At 40.7% G+C, this 22251-nt stretch overlaps 1 non-coding gene and 1 pseudogene across 1 annotated transcript; one reads left to right on the plus strand and one right to left on the minus strand.

The window, feature by feature from the left end:
- Positions 1-22251, minus strand: part of LOC121356830 — a 76421-nt pseudogene that overhangs the window by 45847 nt on the left and 8323 nt on the right.
- TRNAA-AGC lies at positions 4342-4414 on the plus strand. The gene has a single exon. It is a non-coding gene; the product is annotated as a tRNA-Ala (tRNA).

Here is a 22251-nt window from a genome sequence, read left to right on the forward strand (position 1 = left end):
GTCTGAACCCCCATCAGGTGGTCATATTTCAGTACCAACATCATGTCCCTTAGCACAGCCCGTTCATTCACAGCAGCCACACCCACCATTCCCAGAGGAGACTCTGGGACAGAGCCTCTCTTGGGAGCGTTAATCCCCTGAGGAGATTTCCCTTTGATTTATATAACGACATTGCATTTCCACTTCCAAATCCTAAGAAATAGTCTCTTTTCTCCTTTAGTCTACATCTGTCAAAAGCCTGATATTCCAGCGTTTCACACTCAGAGAAGAGTTTTGAGTCTTAACCTTTTCAGAATTAATTGCATTTCCCATATCCATCAGAAGAGATTTATAGGAGAAATAAATTTGGCCAATAAAGTGATATGCTGCTTTAATTCTGTTTGAAAAGAATAGGCAAGAAAGGGGTGAGAGTCAGGGTTGCTTTCTATCATGTGTAATAGAAGGAAAAACAACTCAAAGGACAAAGGGTCCAGATTGGTGCAAATGAAACTTCTCTCAGCTTGCACATGGGCACATCACCAGCACTGAACACAAACACTAATACCAGGCTAGCCCAGAGCCACCTTTCCTCTTTAACACTTGTGAGACATTTTTATTGAGAAGTATAAACGAAAGGAATGGTAAAAAATACAGAATTCACCGGAGAGCAAACACACACTGTAGGAAGATGCTGTTCCTCTTCCACGTCTAGAGCACCCTGAGGCCCGCAGGCCAGGACACATGACACTTAAAAAGACATGGGAAACAGAAGGCTGTGGGAAGGCAAGTCATAAGGCTGTTCCTTGTACTTGCCAAAAAAAATGTCACCACATCTACCCTTTACCACAAAAAGCTGAGGATGAGGGTCAAGTGTCAGCATGGGGGGTAGAAACAGGCGGCCAAGAAAGAAGAGGTGGGCAGATGCCTGTGGAGTCTGCCATGAGGGAAAAAAGGAAAAAGGCATCTTACAAACCTGTTCGCTACAAGTCCCACATTCATAACTGTTTCCAAATGGAAGGCTGTGAAAAGCCAAAACAAACATTTCCAATTCTTTTTGAACCCATCAGACTATATAGGAAAAATATGTGCATTTTATGGTTTGAGGGCACAACCTTTTAATTATGTGTTTGCATTGTCATGTCCAAGACCTTTTTTCTCTTCAAAAATTAATATTTCCTCAAGCAATGCAGCTATTTATCTTGGATGAACATAAATTGAAACAGAATCTGCCTGTGCAGAGATTCAGAAGGGTTAGAACATGACACCTAGGGGAATTCAGAACGCACTGCAATGCAATCCTCCTCATTTTTCTGGGGCCTTTTCAACTCAGCTCCCTACAGTTTTTAAGGGTTTCCAGATATTGTTTTGCATATGCTGCATGTGCATGTGCAGAGGCACTTAGAAAACAAGTACAGGTAGTGGGGAAGGTAGGGAGAAACTGATGGAAAGAAAATGTAGGAATTTCCTCTGTACCAGAGCTGAACGAACAGCAGTTCCTGGCATGTAAGAGCAGCAAGTGTTCTGGCATATAATCACCTCTCGTTTCTCTGTGATAGAGCACAGCCTCATGAGCTGAGGAAAATGTCAATCAACTGCTTTTACCCCTAAAGACTTATACCTGCAGAAAGACTGTACAGTAATGGTTTACAAATTATACTTAAATTAAAATGTATTGAGGCATTACAAGAAAATCCAGGCCTACTTTGGAAAAGACATTACATTTAGTCATAATTTGGGCTCTCAGAAAACTTACATCTAGTGTGCAGGCATCAACTTTCCCCTCTTCAAGTCTCACAGATTTAGCTGGCCAGCAATTCACCCAGTAACTTCCAAGATATGCATAATAGCAATAACAGAAGCAGAAATAGCAGAGTTCATTTTTACTTAATTACTTAATGGATAAGTAAATGCTAAAGCACTAAGAGGACACTGAAGGAGGACTTTTTCCATAATCCATCTAATTATTATTTCACAATAGAGAGGGTTTCTTGCACACACAACACCTTTCAAACTAGAACATAAGAAAAAGTAATGCTTCCTACAGAATTTACACAACCTATCACTAACATGGGCCCAGCTTGGTGTGAGTGCCAATGAACAGCTACTTTATCAAACACTGTGCAACAGTGTACTAGGAGGGAAAATCCAGGCTTAGTCACTCCGTGTGAATTCTGACATCTGCAAAGATTTCAATGAGATACTTTTGGGCAAAACCAGCTGGGCAGCCAAGTCTGGGTTTAGTCATGGGAGAAATTTCCACACACACTAACACTCACAGGCCTTGAATGTCCTGCCCTGGAAGGGTGAAAACTTCCCCCTTGTGACCTCAACTTCATTTCTCTGTTGATTAAGCTGAATTTCAGCTGCGCCTTACAACTCACTGTCCCCAGGTGTTGCAATCAGGGAGAGCAAAGAGCACCCTCTCTAAGAATATTATTTGCAAATACTTCAGCTTTCAGAAGTTTGCCTGGAAAGTGTTGTAGCGCGGACTCAAGATGTTCTGTTACGAAAGGAGGGGGAAACAGAAATGTGAAATGTGTTCCAAATGAATCCCAAAATTTTGAAATCTATGAGGCATAACTTGACCAGAGAGACCTGTGAGATTTCCCATTAGATCACTTGCCTATACTGTAAATCCTTACTCCATCTAAGAGGCCATACTCAACCCCAGCATTAAAAGGTGAATTGTACAAGGCCCTCATCCCCCCCAGAAGTGAATTCACAAGGCAAGCAGTGTGACCTACAACTGTTTTGTAACCTAACAGAAACATCCCTTTTCTTCTTTGTAAACCACTGATAGCATTATCACTTCTGTAACCTCAAAAAAATTAAAAATAGGAAAAGAGACAGTCAGATGTCTCAAAGTGTTACTTCCAAACTTACAATCCACAAATAAAAGTTCCCAGATAAAACAAAACAGAGCAAAAAACCCTCTTTGGGCAAACCAGACAGGCCAATAATTTATTTATCTCTGGTTCAATGTGCACAGGGTACCAGTGCTTTATTTAGCTGCAGCAGCAAAAGCTCAACTCAACCTTGGCCACAAAAGTACTTGAAAACTCTACATACTTACCATTATCACAGTGAGGGGGATGGTTAGTCTAAGAACACCTCTGAAATATGAGGCAGCTCCAATGGCAGCAGAGACCTCTATCAATCCATATTCCATATTCACTAGTTTGACACCAATTAAGGAAACAAGGACCAATCCCATCATCCTGCCATACAAAGCTCCCCTGCACCTGTATATAGGAAGAAAAAAACAATCTTTTTGCTAGTGGTGATGTTTTCTGGAAATGTTTTAACATTCTTTTCATCCCAGATTAATTTTGTCAGGTTCTGTAGCAACTACCTTCCCACAAAAAGCTCTAGCAACCTTCCTTAGTATGACCATTTACTTTATGCCAATCTCAAGCATGAAGCTGCCAGATTTACCACACTCTGAAGAAAAAGGACTAACAGCATGTCTGTCTTCATGTCCTTCCAAGCACGATAAGAATTAACCTTATAGCAAAAGTCAAAAGTATGGGTCACAGAAAAACACACTGAGATATTTCAGATTAAAAGGCCACACTACTAGAACTCCAGCCTTATATAATTTCTCAAAATTAAGGCTGCATTCGCTCCATAAACTTGGCAAGTAAAATATTACAGTCATATAATAAATGAGCAAAAAGGAGTAATAGGTATTAATGACTTGGCCAAAACTAACCAAGAATGAAGTCGTGAAGAGAACCCAGGAGTTCTCAAACCAACCCACTCTGAAGAGTGCTGGGGACTCTCCACATGTTGAGACACGAGGCTTGACTCCATTTCAGAAGGCTGATTTATTATGTTAAATATTATATTTAAATACTACATTAAAACTATACTAAAAGAACAGAGAGATCAGAGAGCTACAACAAGAACAGAACAGAATAGAATAACAAAATCCTGTGACTGCTCACAGCCTTGGCACAGGTGGCTGTGATTGGTCATCAATGGAAAACAATCCACATGGACCAATCCCAGCTGCACCTGTTGCATTCCACAGCAGCAGATAGTAATTGTTTACATTTCTCTCCTGAGGCTCCTCAGCTTCTCAGGAGAGGAAAAATCCCAGCAAAGGATTTTTCATAATATTATGGCTACAGAAGAGCAAAGCCAAAATGTAGCCCAGTTGTGCAGGTAACTGCTGATGTGATACACAACATTCCATCCCAAATGCAAGGGGTTAGATATACAGACTCAAGAGTCAGACAATGAACAAGACTTGTACATTCACTTCCCAGAAATTGTGAATTATTATTATTAATAATAATAATACAATGGTCATTTTTATGACATAAATTACATAGTTATTTCTTTTCTGACTGTGCACAGGGGGAATTAGCTCAAATGGTAGAGCGCTCGCTTAGCATGCGAGAGGTAGCGGGATCGATGCCCGCATTCTCCAGCATCACATTTTGCTGAACAAGGGGCTGGAGAGCAGCCCTGCAGGAAGGGCTCCGGGGCTTGATGGCAAGTTGAACACGAGCCAGCAGTGCCCTGGCAGCCAGGAGGGCCAACCCTGTCCTAGGGGCCATCAGGAACAGCACTGCCAAACGGGCAAGGGAGGGGATTGTCCTGCTCTGCTCTGTAGCCTCACCTCAAGGGCTGTGAGAAGTTTTGGGCACCACACTCTGAAAAAGGCATTAAGCTCTTCCAGAACATCCAAAGGAAGTCACAAGGTGGGGAAGGGTCTGAAGAGGAAGTCTGATGAGGAGTGGCTGAGGTCACTGGTCTGCTCAGACGTGAGAAGAGGACACTGAGAGGACACCTCATTGCAGTGTGCAGCTTCCTTGTGAGGGGAAGAGGAGGGATGGACGCTGATGTCTCCTCGCTGTGTGACCAGTGACAGGACTCAAGGGAATGGCTTGAAGCTGCCAGGGGAGGTTTAGTTTGGATATTAGGAAAATGTTTTTCATCCAGTGGGTGGTCGGGCACTGGAGCAGGCTCCCCAGGGAAGTAGTCAGAGCACCAAACCTGACAGAGTCCAAGAAGCATTTGGAAAATGCTCTCAGGCCCATGGTATGACTCTTGGAGTGTCCTGTCTAGGGCCAGGAGGTGGACTTTGATGATCTTAGTGGGTCCCTTCCAGCTCAGGATATTCTGATTTGAGAAGCACCATACACCATTACACAACTTTTTCCCGTTTATTCATACAACTGATCTATTTGATTCCAGTTCTGGAATGGTTTTTAAGACTCTGTGTAGTTCTAGACTGGTTATAAAAATTAGGTTATTGAGTCAAAAACATGAGTGCTGACTGATAGACTTAACTGTCTACATCTATTCAGGCAAGTAAACCATGTTTCAGCAAACACTGCATATTAAGAATTGATTTAGACAATATTTTTGGGGAGGGGTGGAGGTGAATACAAAGGGGTAGGGAAAAGGCAGGAGGTTGTGCACACAACTAATCCTTTTTATATTTTTTCAATACTTTTGAACGGCATTATGCACTCTCCAGCCATGACCCCTTGCTTGCTGAACATTAAGCCTCTCAGCATTACTGCAAGAACCTTGCTCTAGTCCACAACAGCTTTCTAAAAGCTATGACAAAGACCCAGCTGTAGTTTTCTCCAAAGTTCAGGGTGTTATGTCCAAGATTAAGGTTCAGGCTATTACATACATAAGAAACAGATGAAAAGTCTGGATCTGAACCCATAGTCCTACAGTTACAGAGATGGAGCCAGAAGCTGAGACTCTTTCTGGATCCCCAGAGGATTCAAATGATCTAAACTTGGAAAGTCCACAGTTTTGGCTATGGTCCTTCCACAGCTATTCTCAGATGATATTTCTTCATTCTTTTCCCCAATTTTAGCATCTCTTTCCAAGCAACTCATCCTTTTCTACCTATACAGTTTCCTCCAAGCGCTTGGTGTTTTGCTATTGCCAAGTTTCAACCTGCAATTCAGATTGTTGCTACTTGACACAGGCCTTTCATACAGAAAGCACAAACCAGGACTGAAGTGAAGTATAGGAATAACCAGGCCACTAGCAAGCCCAGAATCTGCTGTTCAAAAACCAAGGATGAAATAAAATGCCAAAACAATGCAGAGGGATGTGCATCCAGATCCTTCATGAGTCCCACATTTAAAAGCTCTGTGATCCCTTGCTTCCCACCCTCAACTGGAAGCACAGCATCTGCAGCACAGAGGAATGAAGAGACACGAAGAGAAAACATTAAAAGGTCCTTTTACAAAAATGCAGTTTGTAGTAGTTCCCATTTGCCTTAACCTTATTTTTAAAAAGCAATGAGTTTACATGACAGCTTCAGCATCTGGGGCACTTCAGGAAAACAACAGATATATGTTCTCTCCAGTCTAGTCTGTGTGATTGTCAATCCAATAATGAGAAACTGCAGCAATTTAAGCCAAAGAAAGGCAACTGAACTAGTTGTGAAGAGACTCCTTCCTGAAAGGAAGGGGGAAAGCAGGACTCCTTTTCTGCTTCTTTTCAGAGGCAGCAACTCAGGATCTTCCCAGCATATTTGTCTCAATTAGTTTTGATATATCAGAAGGGAGCATTACATTACTTTAAAGAAAACCTGCCTTATGAATATGCTTTAATATACCCTCAAGTTATTTGAGTTTCTTCTGAAGTATTAATCACATAACTCCCCTTGACTGAAGGCTTGATTAGAATCTGACTCCATCTGGACCAATCCATACACTTGATGAACTGCTTGTTTCAGAAATTTCCCTCTTGAGCTGATTTATGCTTAAATATTAAAAGCAAAACAAAAAAAAAAATTACTGAATGGATGAATATAACTTGCCTTGCTGCCTGTACAGAATGTGTTGATTTACACAATCTATCTGGTTTATCAATGCTTATATTCCTCTACATAAACTTCTGGCTGCTGAAACCCCAAATTCTCAAAACCAGGAATTACTTTATGCTGTCTAAACACAGAAAACAGGGTGGGAGGGAAATTAAAATGCATAGAGCCTGGCCTTGACCCACACAACACTGTTACTCTATCAAAGGGAACTAGCTGACCAAGAATTATCATTTCTGAGGAGCGCTTCAGTGGATGAGAACAGCACTCAGAGCTGATGGATGCATTTGCAATTAGAAAGCTTTGCACTGGAGAGTGCCATGGAGAGCTGGAAGGACGTAGAGGTTTCCTTTTCCACAGCAGCCCAGGCTATACTCAAACCACACCTCAAAGACATCTGTCCCACGCATTCTTAAAACTCTCCTTTGGTAAACAGTGGCAGCAGTTATTTCAACATTTTGCAGCTTAGACTGCTGGTTATCATGCTGGCCACAACCAGCCTTCCTCTACAGCTCTGCTATTCCTGGATGCTTTCTCAGTCTCTGTCATCCAGAACAACTGAACTCTCCAAGCAGGTACAGCTTCCTTCTTCCAGCCTGGAAAGCAGCCAGCATGTTTTGGACATCACCACAAGCTATACAGTAACAATATGAACTCTGTTCCTGGAACAAAGGGCAGGAGATCTGTGGTGTTTGACCCACCTGATCCATGTTCAGAACTACAGGGAAAAATTTAAATGCAGCCAACATCTAGCGCAAGAAAATGTCTTCCAGATCCCAGATTGGCAACCAAAGGGACACAAGATACTTCCCAGTCTTGTATTTGCTTTTTACATTATTCCACCCTCTCAAACAAGAAAATATTCCAAATTCATAATGGTCAATAAAAGAAGAAAACCTGATTACTCTGCCCTGGTTTTGAAGCCATATGATTGTGTAACTCACTTATATCAAAGCCTCAAGTTCTATACATATGTCTTTGCTACCAGTAAAGGAATGCACACTCAAAAAACAGCACATCTGAGAAGCAATTTGAAGCTTGCAGCAATGCCAAAAGAACTGAGAGAGAAACAACAGAAGAAAGTGGGGTTTTGCAATTAAAGTACAAATGGTTGAGCAAGAAGAACAAAGCACAGAGAGTGGAGGTGTAGGGCTTGCTTACACACAGGGTGTTGTACCCCTAACCCTTCCTCTTTGAAGTCAGTGCATTTAGCAAAGACAGATTTCTCCCTGGTGGCAACAGGAGGACTGCACTGCCACACTGCAGGAATACATGTGCAGTACTGGGACTTGCTGGTGGAAAAAACCCATTGTTTCTTAACCCCTTTCTCTTGCCTTCCCGTGGCTTCCTATTCCTCTTTCTCCAAGGAATACCAAAGCCTGCTGGAAGAGCTACAAAACACTACCAAGAGCACTGTTCAGTGTAAATGTGTGAGGAGAAGCTATGATAGAAGGAAGTGCTGTCATGCTGGCATAGCCACCTACAGCCCCACCTGGAGCTGCAATCTTTCACTATCACAGGTTAAAGCAAAACCATACACTTGACTGAGTTTGATCAGTACACAAGACAAAATTCAGCATCTTACAATTTCCTTGTTATTTGGTTCTTATTGCATCTCTTAAATTGGCAAGGGTGCTTATTACTAATCCATTGGATCTCAAAAGGGTAATTATATTTATCTGCTTCTGAAACATTGACTGATAATCTCACATTACACTGAGATGAGCCAAATTTAAATGGTCCTAACTAAAGTCTACAGCTGCAATCATAATTTCCTTTTTCATTTCCTAAGAAAAAGAGAAGACTGAACAAGCTTCTTTTCCACATTTAGTCTTATTACAAACTCATTAGAGACATCATCACTACCTTCAGCATGTGCATGACCTTTCAAAGTCCAGAACAATTTGATGCTTAATTCCTTTCAGATCTATCCAGTTTCCACATGATGTACTCTTTATAACTCGTAGCCTCACCAAATGAAAAATTGACACTAAGCCCATCCAGCCTCTAGGTTGGATCAGCCTGACTATTTTTGATTCAGAGACAAACAAATAATTATTGTGGTTTCAGATATTTTTCCTTAACAGCAAAAAATAGTTTTGTTTCGAAAAATAACATTTTGCAAGCATTTAGTCCTTAAAATAAAGAGGGATTAAAAAAAAAAGTATGTCAGAGTGAGGGAAAATGCTTTTTCTGTAGCAACCCAAATAGACAGAGATACCAAATCCCAGTACTAAGTGACAAAGGCTGCTTTTATAAAGAAAATGTAAATATATGTTATAGAATATGTTATAGAATCAAGTATTACAAGTCAAATAACAGACTAGAATTGGTGGCAAGCATGGGAAAGCATGTGTCCTTTCTATATAAGTATATATAAGTTTATATAAGTATATATAAGCTGTTTTGAATTGTCCTGGTTCTGGCCCAGATCAGTGGGATGGGGTGTGGCAAAGACCTTTTGGAATTCAATACCATTTTACATCAGAGACATCTGAAAAGCCAGGGACAGGTGAAAGGGGTTGTTTTTCTTCCAAGAAGGAGTAAGCATGGAAGGCATAGGGTCTGTCCACCATTGTTTTTCATTGACTTGGGTTCCATGAGCATTTGGCATGTAAATCACCCTCTCTTTGTATATTTTTGTTATTACTATAGTTGCTGTTGCTGTTTCCTTATCTCAGTGCTATTTCCAGTAAATTGCTCTTATCTCAATGTGTGATTTCTGCTTTTTTCTCCCACTAGAGAGGGAAGGGGAGCAGCTCATGGTTTTTAATGGGAGTACTGAATTGGGGAATACCATTCCTAAACCATGAAACTAGGTACAGTCACTAATGGCAAGCTAGTCAGTATTTACAGTTTGTTTTATACAATGTGTATATGATGCTGCCCACGAGGAAGGATGAATAAATACATTTTACAAATTTATGAATTTGCAGAGCTAGAAGATGGCAGTGGTCCTTTGCAATGGCTGTGAAGTCAAGCTGTCATTTAACCTCAGTTTGTCTTTTTCTACTTCCTCTGGATTCCTCACCTGTATTTCCTAAGAAATACAAAAAGAACTGCAAAGCCTATAGCAGATTCGAGGATCTCTTCAGCTGTTTAACCATGAAATCCCAAGCCATTCAGCCACATATTCCCTGCCTGTTTATTAACACAATACTTGCCATTTTAAATTCCTGGATTGCAGTTTGTACTGGGTTACGTATTCATGTCCTCACAGAGAGGACTGATCAAATCATGTCCCTCAGCCAACTGGAGCTGAGGATAACAAAGATTTTTCATCAGTTTCCAGTTCCAGATTTCCAGCTCAAACACAGCCTGTCTGCTATAGATTTATACACCTCTCTACAAGGCCTTCATGTTTTGTAAAGCAGAGTTAGGATTCCAAGCTGAAGAAGAAGTGGTGTGATACATACTGCCACATTTCATGTTCTTTTACATATTTAGTTCCCTTTTGTTTCTTTCTTTCTCCTTTCCTCCCGCCCCTTATTTTGATGTGTCAGCAAATGCCTCTTACTGGAAAAGTTTAAGTGTGATTAAATTTCAGTGATTAAAAGATTAAGTGTTACTTTCGTCTCTACATGAATTCATGTTAAATACTCAGGTCTGACACACCTTTGAATTTTTTCCATCTGAAATCTTTGTAACAGCTGGAAGAAATGGTTAATAACTGTATTCACATAGATATGCTCACGGTGATCCTCCCCACTTATGTTTCCCAGTTGTTTCTCATGTGGCAATTTCTCACACTTGAAGACAAGAGTGCAAGGAAGGAAATAGAGTGAACATTCTGTAATAGTTGTCATGCATACCTGCAGCCATTGAGTAAACAGTCCATTGTGAGATGTAAGGATGGACAAAACAAGAAAGAAAAGTGTCTAAACCCACTAATGCCACCACTTACCACAAGAAACTTGCTCTTTTGTCCTTCCCATGTATCCCACATTTGCTCGCAAGCAATGAGAAAGGCTGAGATTCACCCAGTCTAACTTCAAGGATGCGACTGTTGGAACAAGTAACTGGCCTCTGACTCTGCGGCCAGCAGAGACCACTGGTCCCTCCAGGAAGATTTGGAGCACGTGGAATGCTCTACTCACGGCCAGCCTGCCCACCCTGCACCCTGGCAGATGGGGAGATGCGAGTTCTTTCACACTGCCACTTGTGCACCGCAGGGACTCGGGATCATCTTTCCTTTTTTCCATCGGTACTTAAATGTATGCTGTGAGTCAGAAAGGGTCCATTGCTTCAATTTAAATTCCTCCACTTATGCAAATTTGAAGTTCCTGGTCAGTATGAACAGTTAAAGACTTGTTCCTAACTTGCAAACTTATTGCTTCCCTTCTCTCATGAGGATGTTATGATAGGATTAATACTCAGTTAGTCAACAGAAAATGTTCCTAGACATCCTAGCAAGACTAGACAGCTATAAAACCTAAAGCTAATTATATGCTATGTGGTGGAGACACAGACTTGCAATCCAAATGGCTGAAGATACTTTATCAGGTCCTCCTAGTTTTCCACATGCCCATTTTGAAGTAAACATGAATGAAACCAAAAATGTTTGAAAGAGAACACAGCACAGCAGAAGTGGTTTTCACTGGCTGCTTTGCATTCACCAAAAGCAAAGGGAGTTTTTACATGAGATGACTGCATTGCATTTCAGTGCTGCATTTTTCATCATAATATAGTTCAGTATAACAGTTATATTTCATTCAAAACTAATGTTCGGGGTTTTATCTTAATTGAGATTAATTTACATTTCTATACAAATTGAAGATACACCCAAAATAAAAAGATATTTGGAAAATATTTCAGTAGACGTCTGGAGAAAAATTACAGGAACACACAATCAGAGTAATAATATATTTTCCAAGCACAAGGTTTCATCCCCTCTGTGGATAGCTATTAAACAGCTCAGATAGCAGATTTATGGAAACCTTCAAGCCGAGATTCAGCTGTGTGCCATTGTGACAAGTTGTCAGATGATTGTATCTCAAGCCTTTGTTCCCCTGTATCTCAAAGATTACAAGCTTATGGGCAGAGCACATCTACAACAGATAGACGAAACTGGGAGTAGTTCAGTCTTCACAAAGCTTAGGTCAGGTTTTGTTTTTGAAAACTTGACTCTGGGACAGTTCAAACCCAGGTCAACTTTTTGCCAAAACTCTAAAGTCCAAAGAGAGCTAAAAGGACAGCTAGCCTGGAGCCAGTGGCTACACATTTAAAGCAGTAGCCCATCTTCACAGCCAGGTAGAAAGGAAAATAATCCTCTCAAGTATCCCTTTAAAGTTTTGACAGCTTATATATTAAGTATATATGCATATATGCCTAAATTGTCCACCCTGCCATGGAAACACTGAGCTTTTGGAACAGAAGCATTAGTCAACGTGATTCAAAAAAATAGAAAAAGAAAGATAGCTCTGCCAGATTCTTGGCAAAACATTATCTTCATTGTGATTTCCTCACAGAGAGAAAGGTGATGAATTGAGGAGAAGCAAATGCAGGCCAAGGGGCAGTAGGACTCTTAGAAGACAGCTTCGTCTAATCTATGGGCTGAAGATTAGATATTCAATTCCAGTCAAAGGAATGGTACTCCGGGTTATGTTGTGGGTGTGGAAGATACCGTGATGGGTTCTTTCCAAGTTTAAATGCAAACTGGTTTATACAAGATTATTTTTGGTTAAAGTCACTGTGACATAGTTTCTTTCAGCTGCCTCATTATGTGAGTTTATTAAAAAAAAAAAAAAAAAAAAAAAAAAAAAAAAAAAAAAGTTGCATGGTTCTCTCTCAGATCAAACAGTTTCTTTCCTGCCTTTTTCTGCCAAGTTATAATAAAATAAGGACTGTGACCTGAGCAGGATCTTCTACAGCTAACAGAAAAGGAAAAACAGTCTGAATAAGAGTTCATGCTACAAAGTTAACATTAAGAAAAAAAAAAAAAAAGCAGAAATTAAAAAAAAAAATACAGGACTCAGGCAAAATATATATACACAGAAAAACTTTATAAGCACCACAGCCCTACAAAACACATGCTGTTCTGTCATTTTCAGGTATGAGCTGGCAAGGTGGTAACCACTCCATGAACTTTTGGAGTCAGCAAGGCACCACTTCTTGAACAACATAAAATAACTCTTAGGAGTTTTCTTAGTCCTTCCTTTATGTCTGGCACTAAATCTTTGCAAGATGGTCTTACGTCCAATTCTGTAGTGTCTTCTGACACACTGGCTCTTACTGGCTTGTGCTGATGCATGTTTTTTGGCTTTTATTCCAGAGAGTAAAAAGCAGTGGTTTTTATGTGCTCAAGCAGTTTGTGCAAGGTTTCTGTAGCGTACAATGAGAAAGCCAAAGGCTTCCCAACGGTAGGGGAAATGGCTGTCAAGCATTCCAGCACTCCAGCTCCAAATTGTTAGAACAGTGATTGTTACAAACCCAGTCTCTTGCAAACAGAGGGCCTTGGCATTTCACAGGACTAATGGGAGTCACACATGGGAATTTGCTCCTTGCCCTGCTGGACTGAAAACTGGATTTTGCTTAAGACATCTCATTGCAGTGCTCAACAGCACAAAGCCATGAACCTGTAGAGAGATAGGGGAGCAAAGCTGTAGCACAACGTGAGAAGGATGGGCAGGGCTCTTCCTAAAGCTGAGAAATCCTCTTTTCCTTACTGACCTTACTCACAAACGTGGAAGCAAAAAGCTTGAAGTGATCTTCATCAGGCTGTGTTCCCTCAGTAGATGGTGAGCAAAGACAGCTGCCAACAGAAATGCCAGCATTTTGCCACTAAGAGGAGCTGAAATTCAGCTGTCATCATCAACACGGGCATGCTCCAGCACAGCCCTTTCACCAGGACCCCTCCTCCTCCTCTTCCTCTTAGCCAGGTCAGATTTCACCTCCGATGTGCCAACAGAGAGCCCAGCACAGATAGCTGCTCTGACCAAGAGCAGGACGAGGCAGAGGAGGTGGTGGCCTGCCAGAGCACACACAGAACTTCCAAGAACTAAATGAAATGCACTCTTTCTGACCCTATGGAGAGGTAAGCCATTGGGAAACATGCATCTGTACCAGTCTGTGGAGAGCTTGCAGAGACTTGCCTATGTGCCTCAATCTGCAGTTACTCACACGTTTAGCTCTAAAAGTTTCCTCTCTCATATTCAAAATATTGTTTTCCTCCCAGTATCATGCAGGCTGTCAATGCAAGTCAAGGTGATTGCCTTTCCCTGAAACTTATGTATTTTTGCTGGCTTGGAGTGGAATCTGCTGAAGGGATGTCTGGGCTGATGGGAGGAGAGCATCTCTATAACTCACTGATCTTGAGTTGGGCAATCCTCTCTCCAGCAGGGAGAGAAGAGAAAGCAAGATAGATAAAAAAACAGATACAGCATACATTAAACATATTGGCAAGTCTGCCTGTAAGAGGGCAGAAGAAAGGGGCTTCAGCGTGCACCAGTTTCCCTAAAGATAGGTTATCTCAACACTTAAAAAGACTGGGAAACCCATCAGAAACAATTCCTCAAAAATAATGGAAATCAAGAAAACTTTTGACAAGTAGGTATTTTCTAAAGAAACTTGCAGAGAATCAAATATTTGCACAATTTACTAAAAGTGCAGTAGAAAAGTCCTGAAGATTTTTTTTTCTTCACATTTAATCATAGAATGATTTGAAATGAAAGGGACCTCAAAGATCATTTCGTTTCAATGCCCCTGCCGTAAGCAGGGACACCTTCCACTAGACCAACCTGGCCTTGAGCACTTCCAGGGATGGGGAATACACAACTTCCCTGAGTAACCTTGTTCAGTGTTTCACCACCTTTACAGCCAAGAATTTATTCTAATATTGAATTTAAATGTGCCCTTTTTAAGTTTGAAGCCATTCCCACCATTCCATCACTACGTGTTCGTGTAGAAAGTCCCTCTCCAGCCTTTTTGCAGCCCCCTTGAGGTACTGGAAGTTGCTCTAAGGCCTCACCAGAGCCTTCTCTGCTCCAGGCTGAACAAACCCAACTCTCTCAACGTGTCTTTATAGGATTGTTAAGGTCATAATGTTCTTCATAACAACATGCTTAAGCTATAACCAAAGCATAAAACTGAAAAGCATTAAAATAATCAAAATACGGGAACCCTTTGCCTATACCCTTTCTTTTCCAATGGCATGACTCTCCCCAGAGGCATATGATGCCAAATGGAAATTCCAAATGTAAAGTGGCCCATCATGTCTTATCAGGACATTCGAGCTCTCCATAGATTGCAAATAAATGCAAAAGCACACCAACACAATGGCTATGTGCCACTATTCTATTGTTTCTATTCTTATATACCTACCAACATTAAATACACATATGCATTTTGAAAATCCACATTTTCTTTACTCTCTTGCACATTATGAAGTACCAGCAGGTCAGATCCATTTTTCCATCCAGTAGTTTGTGACCTGCCCTCATTTGTCTCCATAAATGTTATATAATTAAGAGAACCATATTATTAATTTACAAAGATAAGCACAGTCTCCAAAAGGTTGCTTGTTTTTCTTTGGAATTGAATTAAAGAACTGCATATATAATTGATTCATTTTTAAATTTTGGGGGGAAAAGGAATCTCCTAGAAGACCTCTAAACACTCCAAGGAGGATGGTTGGAATGAAGGCCAAGATGTTCACGTCCAGCAAGTTCTTAATCTGAGTCAAAGAAAGAAAACTATTCTGAGCATCCTGCCAGTGACAAAAATTATTGCATCCTTTCTCACAAAACCTCATACCTCAAAGTAATTTCCATGGAAGAAATAAATCTTTCCTTTTGATTTAGAGAACTCAGCTAATTCATTTAAAGCTGATCTCTTTTTGCACACCTCACCGAGGTGGAACCAAGCAGGTAGACACTGGTGTTGGCACACATAGGAGAAAACTATGATGTACTGCACTTACCACTGGCACTCAGCACTTCAGGTTACATCTAAATAACACAATATAATGGCTTTAATGAGCACTTCAAAAGACTTTGCTGAATCAGAGCTTTGCTGAATGTTCATTTTTTAAGTGTCAATCTGCATTGAGATAATTTATAAGTAAATTTATTTAAGTGAAACTGTGGAAATTCTTGCTGAGCTAGAACAACTCACAAAACAACAAATAACAGGCACAGAACATAATCTGGCAGCTGTAATAGTAATTCAATTTTCTGCTTGACTCCTCAACAAGCAGCAAGGATGAAAGCAATATCACATTTTAATTTTATCTTCCAGGCAACAAAATGGGGTCAAGAGGTCAGCGACAATCTATTAAAAGTTGTGAGGATATTGTTTCCCTAGCCTAGGTTTAGAGTTACACAGCTTTTTGTCATAATTAGGATATGAACAAAGTAAGAGATCATGAACTGTATAAAAAGCTACCTGCCAGGATGTGGGAAGGTCACATGTCGAGTTGCCTGCAAAAAATGCTAAACTGGTCTAATCTTGGGGTTAGTGGATTGGACAAACTGTCAGCTGTCAGCCTGACTTAAATTGCTTGAGCATGAGGTCCTCTTATTGTTAAAATTCCTTTCTCTTCTTCCTTTTCTTCTTGCCTCTAATCTTATTCTTCTTCTTGCTACAAATAGCCTAGAGTTTAACAAATTTAATACAGGTGGCTATATTAAATATGGGTGGTATTTCCTGAAAAGGGAAATGCCAGGGTCGAAATCCATTCAGGCTTCAAGAGCTGGTCCACAGGATGCTGCAGACAGAAAAGCTGGGTCTGGAAGGAGAATGCCAGCAGCCATTCCCAGGCACAAGAAGCTCAACACCTGCATGTACAGACAGAGGGAGTAGGGAGAGACTCAAGGTATATCATGCCTTAGAACCAGGATTACAACAATCACCTACATAGGTACCCTGTGTACTAAGCAAAACTTTAATAATGCTATTTTAACCAATAACTGTAAAAATATCCATCTTTTTCCAAGGGATTTAAGGTAGTTAAATCAAGCTTTATTTGAAGTAGAAAAAAGATCTGGTTTATTTACTTCAGAATCCAAATATCTTGCATTATATTCTACTTAATTCCAATCCTGCACTAAAACTAAAAATAGGCATACATGATTTTATTGGTTTTTCTCCCTACCTCCATTTTTGCTAAGGAAAAGATATACTGAGATATTTGCTTTCAAGTAAAATATGCACATTACACTGTATGTGTGTGGCAGTAAAGGTGAAGTCAAGAGAGTATTCCACAGCCTGTAAATGAAAGGTGGCACAGTATACTCTTTGTTTTTGTTGTAACACAAACCACAAGCTTTGGCCAGTCATCAAGAAAAAATGGTACCTGCAGAGTAAGTTTCACCTTTAGAATTAATCCTATGGTCTTTGTAAAAATAAAGTGAAGTTTCCTGAAAATCTCATGCTCTGGAGTACAATAAATTCCCCTGGTACCATTATGCTAGGTAGAATGAAACTAAAAAAACCAAATAATTTCTTGAGAAACATAACCCACAAGCTTTCAACTCAGTTTATTCACTATAAACTTTTTGTTAATGCCATAAAATATGCAAGAAACAAAATTTCCCCTGAGCCTTATGTTCAGTGAAATGAAAATGTTTCTGCTTATCTGTACCACATTAAGAGCCAAAAACTTATTGAACCCTGCCAGAAGTTGTGTCGTTAATAATTTTAGCTAACTTTTCCCTCTAGTAACACTAAGAGAAGATAGAAGGAGACAGAATCCACTGCTCTTTTCAGAAAACATCCTCAACTGAGTGTTAAAAGAGCAAAGCTTATTGTAAAATAGCAACAGAAGTGAATCCACTTTCCCCTGTGCACACAGCTGTTCATTACACAATACTTTGGTTTCAACAATGAATCTGCCTTCAGAAGGCTTGACCTCTTCCCTGCCCACGTAGCCTCACCTTTCTGCCACAAACTCTTATTTTCTTGGTGTGTAACTGCGGCTGTTTGGGCTCCTGTACTATGGGCTGGTCCACAAAAAGGATTTGGGTGGAAACCCAATGTCTTCTCCACTTTCCCCAGCTAAACCTGTGGGAAAGCAGATATACCAGGGAGCACGCATGCGAGAAACATTGCCCAATTTCCCAGCTGAGGTACAGCTACGTGTGGAAAATGCCATGATCTTTAGTTTCTGCATTGCTGGAGGGATACAAGCCAGAAGAAATTCAGAGGTCAATGAAAGAGATTCAGCAATTACTTTAGGAAAAATTTACCTATACTAAAAAGTAGCAAAAAGTAGATTGGGATTCAGAATACAAGGCATTTATTTCTAGCTCACTAATTGATCTCCAAGTCTAATACAAAGGGTATTTAGGCTGGAAGAAGTGAAGATCCTGATACTTGCACATCACTATTGGATCATCATCGTCAGGAGCAATAAAAGTGAATGAAAGACATGAAAATAAAAGCAACTACTTTTAGGTGGACGTAAGGTAAAAGGTTGTGTCATGCTGGAAGGAATAAAGCAAAGGTGGCTGAGGCTGAAGGTCACCTCCATTTTGCAACTGGAAACAAACAGTGATTGCATCTTTTCAAATGTTTAATCTGTAAGCACCAAGGAACAGGGGCACAGTACAGCAATGCCTGCAACAACAACAGAGTGCTTGAGCCGGCTACAGAAGGGGAGGACAGTTTATTTAAGAGTTTCTCTGCTTTTTCCTTCACTTCAAAGTATCTTCTTCCCAGCCAGCACCAACACAGAAAATTCTCTTATTAATAGCTAATAAGCAAACAGTAGATCCTCTGTCTGTCCACTATAATTTAGAACAAAACACTCTGTGTTGTATTTAAGTGATTTCCAGACAAAGTGTGAAGACTTCCATAACCCACTGATCTGATAATTCTCCATATCCCAGCTTTCCCCCTTCTCAGTCCCCCTTCTCTGATACCCCCCCCCCACCCCCCACCCCCAGGAAAAACACTGCAAGAAACAAGCCTAAACCCCTGCATCTATTTCCTCCCACACCCACACAGTACATATCCACAACAGAGCTCTTCTCAGCTTCAAAAATCCAAAATGTCCCCTGAAAACAAACGAAGGGAAGGGAAGGGGAGGGGAGGGAAGGGAAGGGAAAGGAAGAGAAGAGAAGAGAAGAGAAGAGAAGAGAAGAGAAGAGAAGAGAAGAGAAGAGAAGAGAAGAGAAGAGAAGAGAAGAGAGAAGTAAATGCATGGTGAAAGTGGCCACCAAGCAGCAGCAGGTTTGCCAGGCCAGCCTGATGCCCCACTTCTTCTACAAAGTCTGCTGATGACAGCACAAAATACTGAAGCTATGCCTGCTCATGCACCAGCTGTAATGAGACTGTGCCTGCAACAGGTAGAAGAGACAAAATGTGGGTAACAGAGGTAAAAAAAAGAGAAACAAAAACCACCATAATTTCCTCTCAAAGCCTGCTGGTATATTATGGGGCTGTTACAGTGCCTTGCATCTCTAGGATGTGAGTTCAGACATGTTTGCCTTGAGAAAATCCTCAGCCCCTTAGCACTGTTTGGGTACCGCGGGCATCATGGGACAGTGAGCTGCTGAACTAGCCCCAAACAGCCCAAGAGAGATGTGCCACTTCCCATCCTGGAACAGTGCACTCACAGGAGTGAGATACTGCAGTGAGAAAATGCTGAGACAGCTTGGGATTCACTAGAGAACAAGAATACAGTCCTGCAGCCTGAAAGCTCAACATGCTGCCTCAGTCTGTAAATGTCTGAGAAACCCACATGGAATATATACACCTTGTCCCCTGCCCGTAAAGGTGTGGAGCCCACATGTGCCCCAAGGAGCAACTCCATTGCTGTAAGCAGCACCAGGAGCTCAAGTAGCAGAGATCTGCACTGTGAGACAGTTCCAGTAAAGAGAAAACAAAAAAGGGAGAAAAAAGAGGGAGGAAAATATTTATAATATTATAAAAAAGGCATTAATGGGACGTCTTCCTTAAAAATTTATATTATATACTTACACACACACAACATAATTTTCTTTCCAAAACACCCATTTTGTTCTATTAAAACAACATCCTGCATACAGCAAATCTTACATTTTTAAGGGAGGCCACAGTGTGCAAAACAGAGGAAAGGCTTTAGAAGGAGGAAATAAAATTATGCTTGAATTCTGTCTTAGAAAAACAGACTCAAGTCCAGCCTTTGTGGGGGTTACTGGAGTGATGCTGATACATCTAATGAACTAATCAATAGTGCTCAAAAGCTTATAAAACTTGCATCCTCTGGATGTGCTACCTGACACCTCGGGGTAATTTGTAGACGTGCTGAGCATTCGGTACCAGCTGAAGTCAATGAGTGTAAAAAACATTTCAGTACTTTAAATAGTAACAAACAGCAAATTCTCAGAATTGAAAAAAAAAAAACAAAAACAAAAACAAAAACAATCAGAGTAGTCTCTAAACATCTGGAGGCCCTTTTAACTTTTCTGTAGTGTTTACAAGTTTTATCAGTACAAGGACAAGTAGCAGTGAGGATAATGGAGAGAAAGTAAGGGAAAAAATTAATGAGGCTGTGTCAAAGCCCTTAACAAAGCTCACCAGTAAAGTCACACAGGTAACCTCATGACTGATTTCCCAACCCACAAATGTTAAGACACTTTTGTGCATGGATTTTTACTTACATGTGGTGCTTCCCCAGTGGTACTGTTTCCAGCAGAAGGGAACTCAAGAGGTACTGCATGCCTCAGCAGCAGCTGGGAAAGCTTTCCTTGGACATCCCCAACTTCTTGCTCCAGCCAGCTGTACATGCTACATGTCCCACCAGTGGTATCAACATCAAAATTGGACCCTTCCAACACATCCAGTTCAGCTCTCCAATGGAGGAAGGCTTAAGTGCCTTCAATAGCCCAATGCTTGCTGAGCTGCTGCTCTGCCTGTGGCTGTACCTAGAGTGGGTGCATCTCTAGAGCCTGTTCAGCACCAGAAGGTACCAGGAGAGTGGGAGTTTGTCATCCTGCTCGTTGTAAAGAAGTGAAGTCTCGCTTAGACTGCCATTTGTCTCTGCTGCTCACCAACAGCCCTCTCTGTTCCATAGAACCTGCTTCCCCCAGGATGGTTCCTGACTGCAAGCTAGAGCTTCTTTCTCATTAAATGGATCCTGCACAGAAAAACAAACATTTTCTCCACTTTTCTTACCACAATTGTTGATTTCTCCTATGAGTAACATTCTGTTTAACCAGCACGTCTCCAATTTATTTAAATTACTGTTCGCAAAATGCTAAAGGTAAAGGACATCCCATATCTTCCCTTTGATGCTTTTTGATATACTTTTAAGCTACAGATAGTTCACAAGTGACTGCTCATTTGAATTGTATTTTTTGAGGAAATTAACAGAGGATTCTTTTCTTTTATCCTTACTTTAAAAAAACAAACAAGGTTTTGTACGTTAACATGACAATGAATATCATCCAGAAGTCATAAAGTGGTTGCAATTTCTTTTCCTGGAAACTAATGTAATTAATTTCAGTAGAACTGCTCAAAAGAGAGAGTTTATCAGCATTAGCTCACAGAGACACATGAGCAGACTAAAAAAGTGTGACAAACAATTTACTTTTTCAAAATTCAAAAAATAAAACAAAGACCCCTGTGAACATTGGGCAATCCCCATAATCTCTTTTTTTCCTGGGACAGCATCATTAATTTAAGGATGAAGTCCATGTGTAAAAATCCTGCTGTTTCTCCTTCCTTATATAGCCCAGAAAGCAATGCAAAAATGTCTTCTATATTAATGTATTAAACAACTTGTGAACTTTCTTTTATTAAACAACTTTAAAGTTGTTTCATTAAACAACTTTCTTCTAATTAGGATGGGTGGCTTTTTCCCCATTCCAAAGTGACAAACAGCAGGAATGCTGGAAGGTTGCTGGTGCAGCATCCCTGTTTCCCTTTCAGATGCAATGGGCTCACCAGTGACTCACCAGACACCCCTGGGGCATGGAGGGCAGTGGCAGGGTGGCCCTCACAGAGCCCCACATCTCTGCCCATCACTTATCAGCTAGTGAAGATCAGGAGGTGGATGCCAGTGGTGTCCAACTGCAGCTGGCTCAGGCCACAGCCCTGGAGAGCACTAAAAGTGAAGTTGCATAATTGAGAGCACTCTTTGGTAAATTATTCATAAATCAGTTAAAGGCAGAGGAGGACAGAGCCTTAGCCAACACGCAGCAGCAAAGCCAGGTTGGTTTCAACAGATTTAAACATGGAAAATGCTGAACATGTCTTTTAAATATGCAAAGTCCCATTGACATAAAGGAGGAAGCTACTAGAGACTATCAGAGACTTAAATGTCTCTTTTGCAGAGATTATGGTAGTCCATGAAATGCCTTTGAAGAATTGCATGTTAATATCTGCCCAAGTGTGGTGACACGTCAGACTAGAGCCCATCGTTTCAATCATCTGTTCCCAGGTTAACAACACGGCAGCCAGAACAGCCCTACTTGTAACAGAAGACGTGTGATGATTTAAATTATTACAGTGTGTTCCCAGGCAGCACTTCAAATTACATTTAAATG

Source organism: Pyrgilauda ruficollis, unplaced genomic scaffold (genome assembly GCF_017590135.1).
Source record: "Pyrgilauda ruficollis isolate IOZ18807 unplaced genomic scaffold, ASM1759013v1 scaffold30, whole genome shotgun sequence".
NCBI lineage: Eukaryota > Metazoa > Chordata > Aves > Passeriformes > Passeridae > Pyrgilauda > Pyrgilauda ruficollis.